The following is a 13007-nucleotide window of genomic DNA, read 5'->3' as shown; positions in this document are numbered from 1 at the left end:
GACGGCGCTCACCTGCTGCCGCGGGAGTCGCGCCCTCCAAAAGGCCTCCTCCCCGCCTCGGTTCACCCCCCTCCCCCTCGAAACAGGAAATCGCCTGACTCCGAGCAGAGAGGAGGAGAGCAAAGGGCCCCGCGCGGAAGAGCCGAGTCCGGATCCCGGAGCGGGACGTGGAGCGAAGAGGACCAGGCGGTGCCGAGGCGTCTTGGCCTCGCTGCTCCAGGTACGTCTTGGGCGTCCGCAGCGGGCGCGCCATGGCTGGGCTGGCGCTCTTTCGGCGCTCCTTCCCGGCTTCGCTCGGCCTCCCTCCGGTCCTGGACGCCCCGCTGCGACGCGGCTCTCTCGTCGAGGGGAAAACGGGGCGGAAAAGGCAACGTTGCTCAGCCGCGCTTCGAAGCAGCCGAAATCGCAACTTCGGAGCTAGTTCCCACTGGGACACTTTGCGTGCGGCGGGCGGGTTAGACGCGGAGCCCACACTTGGCCGGGTGGGGACGAACGACATCGTGGACGCGCATCTGAAGGCGCTCTAATCTGAAGGGTTCTAATCTGGATCTAAACATCTGGCCCCTAACTTCAAACTGGGGCTGCCAGAGATTACCTTGGAGGGCGCTTCAACGTGAACCCACCCATCTGCGTTTACACCCATCTGCGCCTTCCTGTCCCCTTTCCCTCCTGAGTGTTTGACTCGAACCAGTCGGTCCGGTTTACTGGCTGGCGGCGGCTGCGGTTTCCCGGCAGCAGGGGGCGCGCGCTCCTCTTTCCCGCGCCGTTCCCTGCCCAGGTGGAGGGGCGGGGAGGCGTTGCAGGTGGAGGTACCTGGCTCTCTCTCTCTCTCTCTCTCTCTCAGCTGCAGTCCCGCCTTCGAGAACACGCCTCTGTTGAAATCATGTTTCTCATGCGAGGACATTGCAAGAAGCCGCCTCTTGTGCTGCTTATGGGGAAGAGCGGGGAGGGGGGAGCTTCAAAATGGTTTGCAGGTACTGTATTTGAATTGAAAGCTGATACATTAACATTGTTTTCTTTTACATCTTATACTTTTATTGCTTCTTGAAAGACCTACGGTTTTTCAGGTGATGCACTTCTCTTATTTTCAGATATCATTTATTAATTTTACAAAACTGCAGTTTGTGTGGGCCTGAAACATGTTTCTGTTGGAGTCAACAGGATATTTTTTCAAGCCATTCTGAGCAGGGAAGTTCAAGGCTGGGAAGCAAAGGAGTCCTCCTTCATCCGCACCACAATTGACTTTGGGAGAAGGCTTCTTTGAAGCCCAATTACAATGCAGGAGGGGGGGTTCCAAGGTGGGTGTGCTCTGTTATATACATCCTATGTCATGCCACTTTATTTTATTTTTTATTTAACAGACTCTATATACACTTAGTTAACAAAGAGCTGTAAGTAATTTACAATATGAGAAACCTTTTTAAAAAGATACTGTACTCAAAAAAACCAAACATTGAAACGAGGTTGACATAACATTTATCAACATAGAAATAAAACCAGCAGTTTTAAAGCAAATTACCTAATAAAATTACATGTCTGCGTGGGCTTGCCTTAAACAAAGTGTTCAGCAGTCACCAACACACTGAAGGAACCTGCATTAATATTAGCATTGCACTCTGCAGAACTGATTTCTTGCAGGTGCAGGACAAACGTTATGTACTGTGCCTCATTTCCAAAGGATACACAAACCCTGGGTAAGAGACCTCAAAGGTTGTCTGTTCCAGCTTCTGTCTGTTGCCTGAAATCCACTTGGGCAATCCCAGGCAAAGTGAGTCTGTCAACTTCAGGTGTAGCTGTTCAGTCCAAACACCTTATAATTTGTACCAATTAGTTCAGGTCCATTCATCCAGAACAGCTGAGAAGACAATTGTGTGACTATGTGTCTTCTTTCTTTCCTTTATATTTTGCTAAAAGCAGCTGTGGGAGCGGATGTGTCTGGTGAGGCTTATTGTTGCAGCATGATTGGGGGGGGGGAATTCAACTGTTTCCCCCAATGCTGATTCCTCAGTGCATTTCCTCTCCACAGCCCAGCGCCACCCAGAGCAAACACACAGGCAAATAAAGGGAGGCGGTTTAAATTGGGGACATGACATAAGGGCAGATCCTGAACGGATCCCTCCTTTCAACTTCTTTTAGCAGCAGCAAGAACACAACTCTAAAAGGCATGCATTCCTGCGTGTCCAGTCAGTTTGGGCCTGAAGCTGTTCTGTACCTATGAGCAATCTCTCTCAGATTATTGCAAAGCCCTGAACTCACTAGGCGAGGGATGAGGAACTTTTTTCAGTCGGAGGGTCTGGGCAACTTTCTGGGAGCAGAGTAGTAAACCTATCCTCGTCCAGGCAAGCAGGAGGCGTTATCAGGATTCAAGGAGGTTCTCCAGCCAGGGCAGTGGAAGGGGGAGAAACACTTGGAAGAGGTCTGGAGTAGGGCTGCAGAGTGGATTGGCAAGGGAGCAGAAGTGGCCTGGGGAAAGTCCCTCTGAGTGCCGGGGGGGGGGGTTGGAGAACTGCATTGGGGCCTCAGGGGAGCGCTTCGCACCCCTGCACCAAGTAATGTGTTACTCGGTTTTTGTTCTCCAGCTTCTAAAATATTGCTTACCTTAACATCCACCTTAGAGGATGGATAGGATGGGAACTAGTGTGCCCGTAGGAGATGCCCACTTGAGCACCCAAATGATTGCTTTCTGGGTTCCATCTGGGCTGCGTCCTGAGCGAGGGCTCAAGGTACCCTTGCTAGTTAGGCAACTGCCTTGTCAACAATGCATAGTTCCATAAGATCCCCACATAAAAACTGCTTGTGGTTAGCAGAGTTTCTGCTAGCAGAATGCTTTAAGGAGGAGGCCGTACATGTGTCTTTTTCAGTGAGTAGGGGAGAGACGATGAACATGCAACAGATCATTAAAAACCCAGATATTCCTGTCTGTATTAGAATGAAATCTTAAGTTCTTCCTAACAGGTCTGTCCTGTTTTTTAAACACTGGGAAAATAGTGCAGGGTTGGTCTTATTTATTAATAATGGTGCCACAGCAGAAACTCAGAAACAATAGACAAGCCAATGTGCAAGGCCTTTTTTCTTTTTCCTTACCCACCTAGATCTTTAATTTTGTTCTGACAGGAAGCTTCAGTATTAGACCAGGCAGTGCAAATGTCCTGGGTCTGACATCCTATCTTACTTACGGATAATTGAATGCGGCCTTTGCATTTAATCCCCAGAGCACTGAACTTTGTTGAACTTTTAATGGTAGCCTGAATAAGTAAATGGAGCAAAAGAATCCTGATAGAGGAGTCTGGGAAAGTTTTATTTTTTCTCAACTTTAATTTGGGGGTGGATGGAGGAAGTCAAAAACTCTGCTGCCAAGTCAGCTGTTAAGTACTTCATAAAATGGAATGATTACATATTTTACCATGTACAAGATAGCTCTCTCACTTTGGTTTTTTTGTTTTTGTTTTGTTCAGCTAACGTAATTTTTATCTACCATGGATTATTATTTTTAACTTTTAATCATTGTGATTTGAAGTCCCACCTTGCAGTACTTCCATAATAATTCTTTTTAAAGGACTTTAAATTTTGGATTTGCTATTGGAATTTTAATACAAGCATTTGGATAGAACTCAAAAATGTCTTACCGGTAATTTGTTTCCAGAATGGCAAAAATCCAAATTAGCTGGGAGTAAGCCACATATAACACAAAGGGAGTACAGTACAGAGTTGCCTGTACAAAAGAGAGAATTTCACATGATTTGTCTCCAGTATGATTCAACACTTCATCTGTGGTACAAGTACGTTTGGAATATGTTGCACAATTCTAGTTGCCCCATCTCAAATAGGACCTTGTGAACTAGGGAAAGTATACAGGTGAAACTCGAAAAATTAGAATATCGTGGAAAGGTTCATTTCTTTCAGTAATTCAACTTAAAAGGTGAAAGTAATATATGAGATAGACTCATGACATGCAAAGTGAGATATGTCAACCATTTATTTGTTATAATTGTGATGATTATGGTGTACAGCTGATGAGAACCCCAAATTAACAATTTCAACTTTGGGGTTTTCATCAGCTGAACGCCAAAATCATCACAATTATAACAAACAAAGGCTTGACATATCTTGCTTTGCATGTCATGAGTCTATCTCATATATTAAACTCCAGTAGCTAATGAAAACAATTGCTTACATAAATGAACTTTTCCACGATACTCTAATTTTTCGAGTTTCACCTGTAGATACAGACAACCAAAATGATCAAGATCACGAGAAAATGGTAAAGCAGATGTTTTAAGACTTTCTACCCCAGAACCCACATGAGATGACTGAAAATCATAAAGGACATCACAAAATGGTAGTGCAGGGGCAGCGGAAGCCATAAAATGGTGGCAATTGGAAGCATAATCCCTTGAGAATTACTGATTTCTTTTTCTACTGATATGTAATCTTCATGCTAGTACAGACATTTATTTTGGAGGTATTTCCATTTTAGGCAGAATTGGCTGATCCAGATGCTCACCAAGTGGAGAATGCTTTTGTTGTATATTTTCCCCTTCCCACCCCCACGTGGCTCTCAAAGTATTTTGCCCATCTTCTGTGATTTCTTCTCCCATTCTCCTTTCACACTCTGCTAGTACCTTGGCCCTCCCCCCCCCAAAAGACCCCCACACGCCCCTCTGCCCGTTTCTTTCATCTTTCCACTCTGGCCCTTTTAAATATACTGGTAACAGCTTTTTTCCTCTCTTATCCCTTTCCTTTTTATTTCCAGTTTATTTGTTATTCTATTGCCCTTTTCTCTTGTCTTCTTATTTCCTTCAACCCTGAAATTCTCTGTCTTCCAGACATTCTCTACACAGCATTTTGCTTAGATTTTTGTGAAAGACTGTTCACTGATTTCTCTTCAGCCACTGAGACTTTCATCTCCCTGGTTCAAAAGGGAGAATCTGAAGAAGTGTGCATGCACACGAAAGCTCATACCAAGAACAAACTTAGCTGGTCTCTAAGGTGCTACTGGAAGGAATTTTTTATTTTTTATTTTGTTTAAACATTTGTTGTCGTTAATGTGCTAGTTTAAAGCCATTTCTCAAACACTAGAGGTAACAGGGAAACAAAGTATTTCCCCCTCTTTCTGTGCTGGCTTCCTATGAAGCTTGCCAAATGGACCAAACACTTTGAACTGGCTTCTCCTCTGTTTTCACTTCTTGTTTTTTCCTGTAAATGTTCAGATATCTTAGTTCTGTCTTAGTAATGCATCTAAAATAATGCCATATGACAGATCAGAACGATTTAGAAGGGAAAAGCAAGCAGAAATGTAGTGAGAACATGGGAGAATCTAGTTCACTTAAGCCAAGTGAAAATGACAAGGCAATACTTCCCAAAAATAATCCATTCCATAAACACAGAGTTCCACATGTTTTCCTGGTTTGTTAATTAACATTGAACCTCAGTTTCCAGGTTTGTACAAACAGGGAACTTGGGCTTGAAACAAGTTTAGGAAACCTGGAATGATAGTTGGAAATGAGCCATTATGTCTGAATTGTGGTTGATGTTAACAATGGTTCATCTGAACAAGCCAGGATCATGAAGTCTCAGGGCATGGTCTGAGGGCAAGGGATGCAGCCACCTGGTTGAAGCTAAGCAGGTCTGAGTCTAGGAAGTGCCTGGCAGAGGTGCCATCTTTGGAAAAACAGGCGCCCTGATGCCCCACACACAATGTCTCAGAAGTCCTTGCTCCATGCCCGTCCTGAACGGGGGGAATGGGGACTGGACCCCTAACAAAAAAAAATGAGGGGGCCTAAAGAGCCTTGGCCCCCGGGAGCTAGCACCTATGGTGCCTGGATAGGCGACTGGGACCCTGTGTAATGCTGCCTTCAGTTCCATGATGGGGAAAATTGGAACAGAAGTGTTTTAGTTACAGGCAGCAACCATTTTGCACAGGGGTTCCATTCCCGGACCTTGCATGCTTTGGCAGAGTGTGTATAATTGCACCCCACCCCGTTACACCCCACCTGCCTTCTTGAAGGTGCAAAAGGAACTGTGTGTTGGTGATTGAGTGTCAATTGGAAGCCCCGAAAATGGTTGCTGTCAAGAGCCCAGGCTCCCATCTTGATAACGCAGGTCGTAATTAGCTTGAAGATTTATTGCAAAACAAACAATCAGTCTTGGATTCTCGGAGCTTCTGTACCTTGCGTGTCAGTTGACTCTTCTGAGGAGTGCTTCCTGGTTCTGCAGAATATCCTGAACCTATGACCCTTACGTTTCTGGGTTTATTTCCTAATACCTTTCCCATACGTCTACTCCTTGGGCTCGGGGGATTAATTGCCTCCTCTTCAGTGAGGAAACTACCCCTCCTGCTTTCCGAGTGCTTATTCAGCGAGCTGACTTCTCTCCCTCCCGCCAACCCCTTATCTGCATTCCATGGGGGGAGGGGGAGGGGGGCTGCTCCCAGCTGTCTGATTGCTTCTTAACTTGTGCTGTGCTTCTCTACTTGGGGCAGATGTGTTCATGACAGTTGCTGCCTGTATTTGATTCGGAAACCATGGATTACATTTTACTTTACTAAAATTAAGCCATAGTTTGGTTTTGGACATAATAGCAATTGAAACAAATGCTTCTGCTCTTGAAGCCACACGAAAGAGAAAAAGAGAGTGGGGTGGAGGGAAGGGGAAGCATATCAGACCGAGGCTCATTCACAAAACTAAGACTTGATATCACGTGCAAATGTAATTCCAGAATGAGAACATTTGGTACTAAGGAGGATAAACTCAACAATGGTGGCTTGGCATTTACCCTGCTTGTATGTGCAATTATTTCAGTTGCATGTAGCTGAAATGTACAGATCAGTTTCAACTCCTCTGTTTGTGATATATTTCCACTATCTCTTCATGCTGAACCATCTTCTGTCTCCAGTAGTAAAATGTGGAGTCTTATGGGAAATTATTGTATGCAACAAGCAAAGGGCAGGAGGGACCAAGGAGCAGAGGTGCCCATAGGACAAGGAGCAAATTTAGTAAAATAAATGGGATTACATGCTAGTTCATGGAATTATATTTGAGTAGACCATAGTTGATGAAACTCAGCTGAACAGGCAGTTTCAGATACAGAGAGGGTTGCAAAATAAACTGCAATTTAGAATCGCATTCTTCTTGTTTGCTTTTTACATTTTTCTCCTACTCAAGAGTCTCTTCCATTTTCAAACCATAGCAACATCTTCATAAAGTACATGGGGTTTTAAAAGCATGATTTCTTCTCGAAAAAATTACATTCAGTTGTTTCTCTTTCTTTTTGTATTATGAAATGGTGATATAATAAATTGGGGGGTACTGTATATATCTTCCCATGAATATAATTTAATAAACTTGTGAAAATGTTTCCATCTAAAACACATTTACATAGCAGTGAGGGCTGGTTCATGTGTGGCTTGAGAATTTGGAGGTAGTGAGCTGGAGGCAGGAGGTCCTCAGCTTCTGTGCCAGGAATATACTTTTTAGCCTGAACTGGGGATCATACAAGCATAGTTGCATGTTCAGTTATGTTACCTGTGTGCTACACACAGATGCACAGGTCACATAGGCAGGACCAGGGTGTAATTCTAGGCTCCCCACAAATCACATGGAACTCTACTATCAATTTACCGCCAATAACTAAAAACATAGGATCTCACCCAGACACTACACACATTAGCTAACAACCACTTACCATGCATAGTTATAGAGTATTAAGGATTTAAACATCTATAAAATAGGTACATGTTTCTAGCTTGTTTAACTTTATAAGAGAGGCCAAGATTAGTTCCAAGAACAGTGACTAAATCACTGACAGACAACTGAGTCGGGCCAGGCCAAGGTAAAGCCAAACAAACATTATTTTGACGGGGAGTTGGGGACCAAGGCAGTATGGAGACATGTCAGTCAGTCAGTTTTATTGCACATAGCCAAGGGCTGCCGCAATGTACACAGAATCATTCAACAGTTAAAAGGTATAGGCTAAAATCACCACATGGCCACTAATATATTAAAAACAATACAATGTACAATTATATTTGGAGTTTGGTAATAAAGATAGAATATAGCTTGGTGTAGGTAGGGTCAAATAAATTCATCTCCTTTACATTTGGTGGCTATCTTGGCTATACACCAGTAATTTGCTCTAATTTTCCTAGCAGCAGTTGCAGTGAGTGCTACACGCCAGGTCACATACTTTTCTATGTCTGCGAGGAGATATAAAGTCATGTCAGAGGGGTTCTGGCCAGGGGACCTTGTCATTATGGATGCTAAAATTGTTCTCTTGCTTCATTATATAAAGATATAATGCATAAGGTCCTCTACTTCAGGACCTAAGGTCCTAATGCAAACACATTCGTTTGTTGGTATGCCTCTGTGTCTCCCATCTCTATAAGCTGAGTTTATTGTTTTTAATCATAACTCTGTAAAAGCTTTCCGAAGTTGTATAAAAGTCAATTAATTGAAATAAGGTGTTTGTTCATGGGCCTCTCTAAGTTTAAAATATAATGGGGCACATGTGGATGTGTACGTAGAGTTTAGGTCGTTTTTAATTGCCACTGCTCTTATGGTTTGTTTAAAAACATTTTCCTGGGAATATAATGGAAGTTTTTTGATCACGGTCACAGAGGTGATATTTGCTCATCAGTCGGGCAGCGTGATGTACCCAGTTTTTAAGGGGTAATCCATTCGAGAGCTCTATCGGGCATTTTTTTGGTAGCCTAGTGTTGTCCATCTGTTGAATTCTAAACCAGTAACAGAGGATTATTTTATCTATTTGGCTCTCTATGCTCAGCATGCAAGTTTCCAACCTGACCATGGCAGATTGACGTCTTTGGATAAACCTAAAAGGACTCTTAAAAAATAATTCTGGGGGGGTTCCAAACCAGAGATCTTTGAGGTACCTCAAACCTCTGCATCATATAAAATCTGGGCCATTGATTTTGCTTTGTACACAGATAGAGCTGGGTTAACCAGATTTCCACCTTTGCAAGCAGCGAATTTCAAAATAGCTTTTGCTGATTTAAAGGCTTGCAATTTAATATTGGATAGCTGTATATTCCAAGATGCCGTTTCTGAATAAACCAATCCCATATTTTTAAACATATTTACTTGGTTTATGATGTGTTCACCCAGGTGCCAAACATGCTTTTTAGGGGGCTTCCCAAATCCAATGACCTGCGTCTTATCATAGTTTATAGATAAAGCATTCCTTGTGCAATATGAACTTAATTTGGTCTTAATGCTAGTAGTAAGATGGCCGGCCTGATCTACCTTTACTTGTATTGATTTATCGGTATATAATGTTTTGATGAGAAATAATAGGCAGCGGTCTATATTTGTCTTTTCCAATTTCTGCCACAATGCGTGTCTAGGAACCGTATCAAAAGCTGACTTTAGATCGATAAAAGTGACATACAGTTTTTGCTTCAAATTATGGATGTATTTACATAGCAGAAAGTTCATCACAAAGCACTGGTCCAATGTGGATTTCCCTCTTTGGAAACCTGCCTGGGCTTCAGATATCTCCTTATTTGTATCTGACCATTCTTCCAGTTTCCCAAAAAGGAACCTGGCATTTAGATGCTACATCTAACAAACTAATGGGTCTATAATTGGCAGAATTTTTCTTCTCACCCTTTTTATATATTGGGGCAATTATACTCAGCTTCCACCCTTCCGGTATGCAACCTGACCTGTTAATATACGAAAACAGTTTTGCAAAAATGGGTGACCAGAAATCTGGTCTTCTCTTATAAATCTCCATTGGGATCATGTCTCCTCCTGGAGCTTTATTGGCTAGTTGTCTTATGATTGGGGGTGGCACGTCTGGCCATTCTGGCAGTTATAATAACTGAGTATGGTAAACTTGTAAGGGTGAGTCAGATTGGGGGCCATATATTCTTGTAAAATATGTCACCCAATCCTTTCCTTGGACAGATGCTTCTAACGAGTAGCCCAGCCCATTTGTCCCTTGGGCGACCAGATGCCAGAATTTCCATGAATCCTTTTGAAGTGCTGCGCCTCCCAATGCTTTCTACTGTTGCTCATAATATATTTGTTTCTTGCTTTTAAGTAATAATTTATATCTATATAAATAATAAATGTAAATGTTCGTTTGTTCAAAATCTTAAATCTCAGAAAGTGCTTCACCGATTGCTTTGAAATTTTGACACAACAATGCATTCGAATAGGGGAGTGTTGTTATATACCTATCTTATAGATGTCACACCTGTGACAGGTAAAAATATGATTTTTGGCAAAACCAGCATCATCTGCTGGACGTAAAAGCAGCACACAGTAATTCCATTTCAATGTTTCCGATTTACGAAGCGGGGTCGTGTGTGCTGGGGTCAGAGCAAGCACTTCTATGCGTGGGGGCGGAGCCAGCAGTTTTGGCAGAAAAAGGAAAGGAGCCATTTCTGAGGGAGGAAGAAAGGGGGGATTGGAAGAGGGATGGTCTGAGGAGGGACCTTGGAGGGGAAGGTGGAGAAGGAGCCTCTCCGCTGGGAGAGGAGGCAGGCAGGACTTCAACGGGAGAAGCTGTGGGGAGGCAGGCAAAAATGGGGTCTCCTTCTCCTTCCAGCACGGGGGGGGGGGAGATATTTGAGGGAAATGTCTGAGAGAGGGGGGAGGGAAAGGGTCCCTCCCTCAGGAACCCCCGAACTCTGAATCTGGCAGGGAAGTGGGGCTGCATCCACTTAACCACTCTGAGGCACAGCAATGCATGGCTGGGTACAGCTAGTGATTTATAATTATATCGTAATTGCGCTACCTCAGCTTGTTAGAGCAAGATTGTGCTTATCATGTTTTAACTTCAATTTTCTACGTTCCCTAGATAGGCATTTTTTGCTATTCTGACATTCCTTATCAAATCAGGTCTGTCTTTTAAACTTTTTATTATTTATCACACTAGTTGTGGTCATCAGTGGGCGCATTCAGTTAATTATGTTCTCATAAAGTCCAATTACGTTTCCTGTTTCTAACAACATCTCCCCTTTAATAAAGCAAATTCATGGGATTCCAGGTTCTGAATCATTTTTTCTTGGACCTGTGCATTCCATTTTAACCTTCTATTTCCAAGTATCAGATACTCCGTTTCATCCAATAATTTAGGAAAGGCAGGAGAAATGAATGATGTCAGAGATAACTCAAGTGGGAAGTGGTCACTTTCAGCTCTGGAATTATCCTAAAGGTGTCTTGGTTAATTGGCACATTATTGGATATTAAGATATAATCTATGGTGCTAGTAAAACCTCTGGGGGGAGATAAAAGTAAAATAACCCTCTTGATCCCCTTGACAGTGCCCACTGCATAACAAAAGGTTATGTTTAATTTTAAGTTCACAGATATACCATATTTCCCAGCGTGGTTAGAGGTGGTGTCCACTGCTGCCCTCTGACAGATTTCGGGTTCGTGCTCCAAGTTTAGTCCAGATGATATTGTATTTTGTGGGGAAACAAGGCCAATCCTGCCATTGAAGTCGACTCCCAAGACAAGACAAGGGTTGGGTGACAGAAAGTCTATACTTTCAAGTAGTTGGTCAAGTTTTTCCCAATATGATCTCAGTTCCCTGCAAGACTTTACTGGAGGTATGTACACACAGATACAAATAAGTATTTCTCCGGAGACTATCAGAAAGGGACAACACTAAAAAATTAGGGGTGGTCAGCGAGGGGCATTGTTGAATTGATACATTAAGAGATGTTGTCACCAGCACCGCCAGCCCCCCGCTAGGCCTTCCACACTTTACAAAGTTTTAAGAGTTGGTTGAGTGTAATTTGTGAAACCCTGTAATTCAACCTTAGTGCCCTCTTTTGCCCAAGTTTCTTGAAGAAAGATGATATCATGTATTTGTAGATAGGAACAGAAATCACTGTCTTGGATCTTGTTCAGCCACCCTGTTACATTCCATGAAAGAAGTTTAATTGTTTTACAGTGATTTACTCAACTGTTGGCCAATGTACTCTCAGAGTTTACCAGTTTTTGAGGCAACAGTGTATCGCTGATGCTAATGGAATGATCCATATGTTCGATTATTTCAGTCAATGTACATAAAGTACTCACGTTTGTGTTCGCTGGGCCTTTTCTTTGCAAATTGCTCACCAGTGGGGATTCCTTGGGCGTAGTTCCTGACTCCTCCTCATCTAAGTATCTCATCTTTGTCCAGTACTCCGGTGGTTCTATAGTTATCATTCTGTTGTGGCCATTGGGTCTGTTGTCAGTCTCTACCTCCAATTCTTTAATCTCTTTCAATGTCTGGCTCATAAGATCAAGCCTCTTGATGACTGTTTGTTGCTCTTCCTGAGGAAGGTTCCTAAAGGAGCTGAGAAAATCCTCTTCCAAAGGATTTACAGTGTGCTCAGATTCCTGAAGATGATTGTCTAGAGCAGGCATAGGCAACCTTCGGCTCTCCAGATGTTTCGGACTACAATTCCCATCATCCCTGACCTCTGGTCCTGTTAGCTAGGGATCATGGGAGTTGTAGGCCAAAACATCTGGAGAGCCGAAGGTTGCCTATGCCTGGTCTAGAGGAATCAGCTGTTCCATTTGGCTCACCTTGTTATTTTGATGTTGGGGATGATTCTGTGAATTCAGCTCGGGCATGTTTAGCCTGGAGAAGAGAAGGTTAAGGGGTGATATGATAGCCATGTAAAAGGATGTCATATAGAGGAGGGAGAAAGGTTGTTTTCTGCTGCTCCAGAGAAGCGGACACGGAGCAATGGATTCAAACTACAAGAAAGAAGATTCCACCTAAACATTAGGAAGAACTTCCTGACAGTAAGAGCTGTTGGACAGTGGAATTTGCTGCCAAGGAGTGTGATGGAGTCTCCTTCTTTGGAGGTCTTTAAGCAGAGGCTTGACAGCCATCTGTCAGGAATGCTTTGATGGTGTTTCCTGCTTGGCAGGGGGTTGGACTGGATGGCCCTTGGGGTCTCTTCCAACTCTAGGATTCTATGATTCTATTCTATGTCTGTTTCCTCCCCACCTGTCAGGTTTTTTTTGTTTTTGTTTTTTTTG

The 13007-nt window shown here is 43.2% G+C and overlaps 1 protein-coding gene across 1 annotated transcript in view; it reads left to right on the top strand.

The window, feature by feature from the left end:
* The first annotated feature begins 202 nt into the window (after nt 1-202).
* Nucleotides 203-13007, top strand: part of TJP2 (tight junction protein 2) — a 117526-nt gene continuing 104721 nt past the window's right edge. The window contains exon 1 of the mRNA XM_033164821.1: nt 203-220. The gene's annotated coding sequence lies outside the window, so the exon portion shown is untranslated. The remainder of the gene's footprint in view (nt 221-13007) is intronic.

The sequence above is a fragment of the Lacerta agilis genome, chromosome 11 (genome assembly GCF_009819535.1).
Source record: "Lacerta agilis isolate rLacAgi1 chromosome 11, rLacAgi1.pri, whole genome shotgun sequence".
In the NCBI taxonomy this organism is placed as follows: domain Eukaryota; kingdom Metazoa; phylum Chordata; class Lepidosauria; order Squamata; family Lacertidae; genus Lacerta; species Lacerta agilis.
Note: the sequence above shows the minus strand (reverse complement) of the source record. Positions and strands in the feature narration are given on the sequence as shown.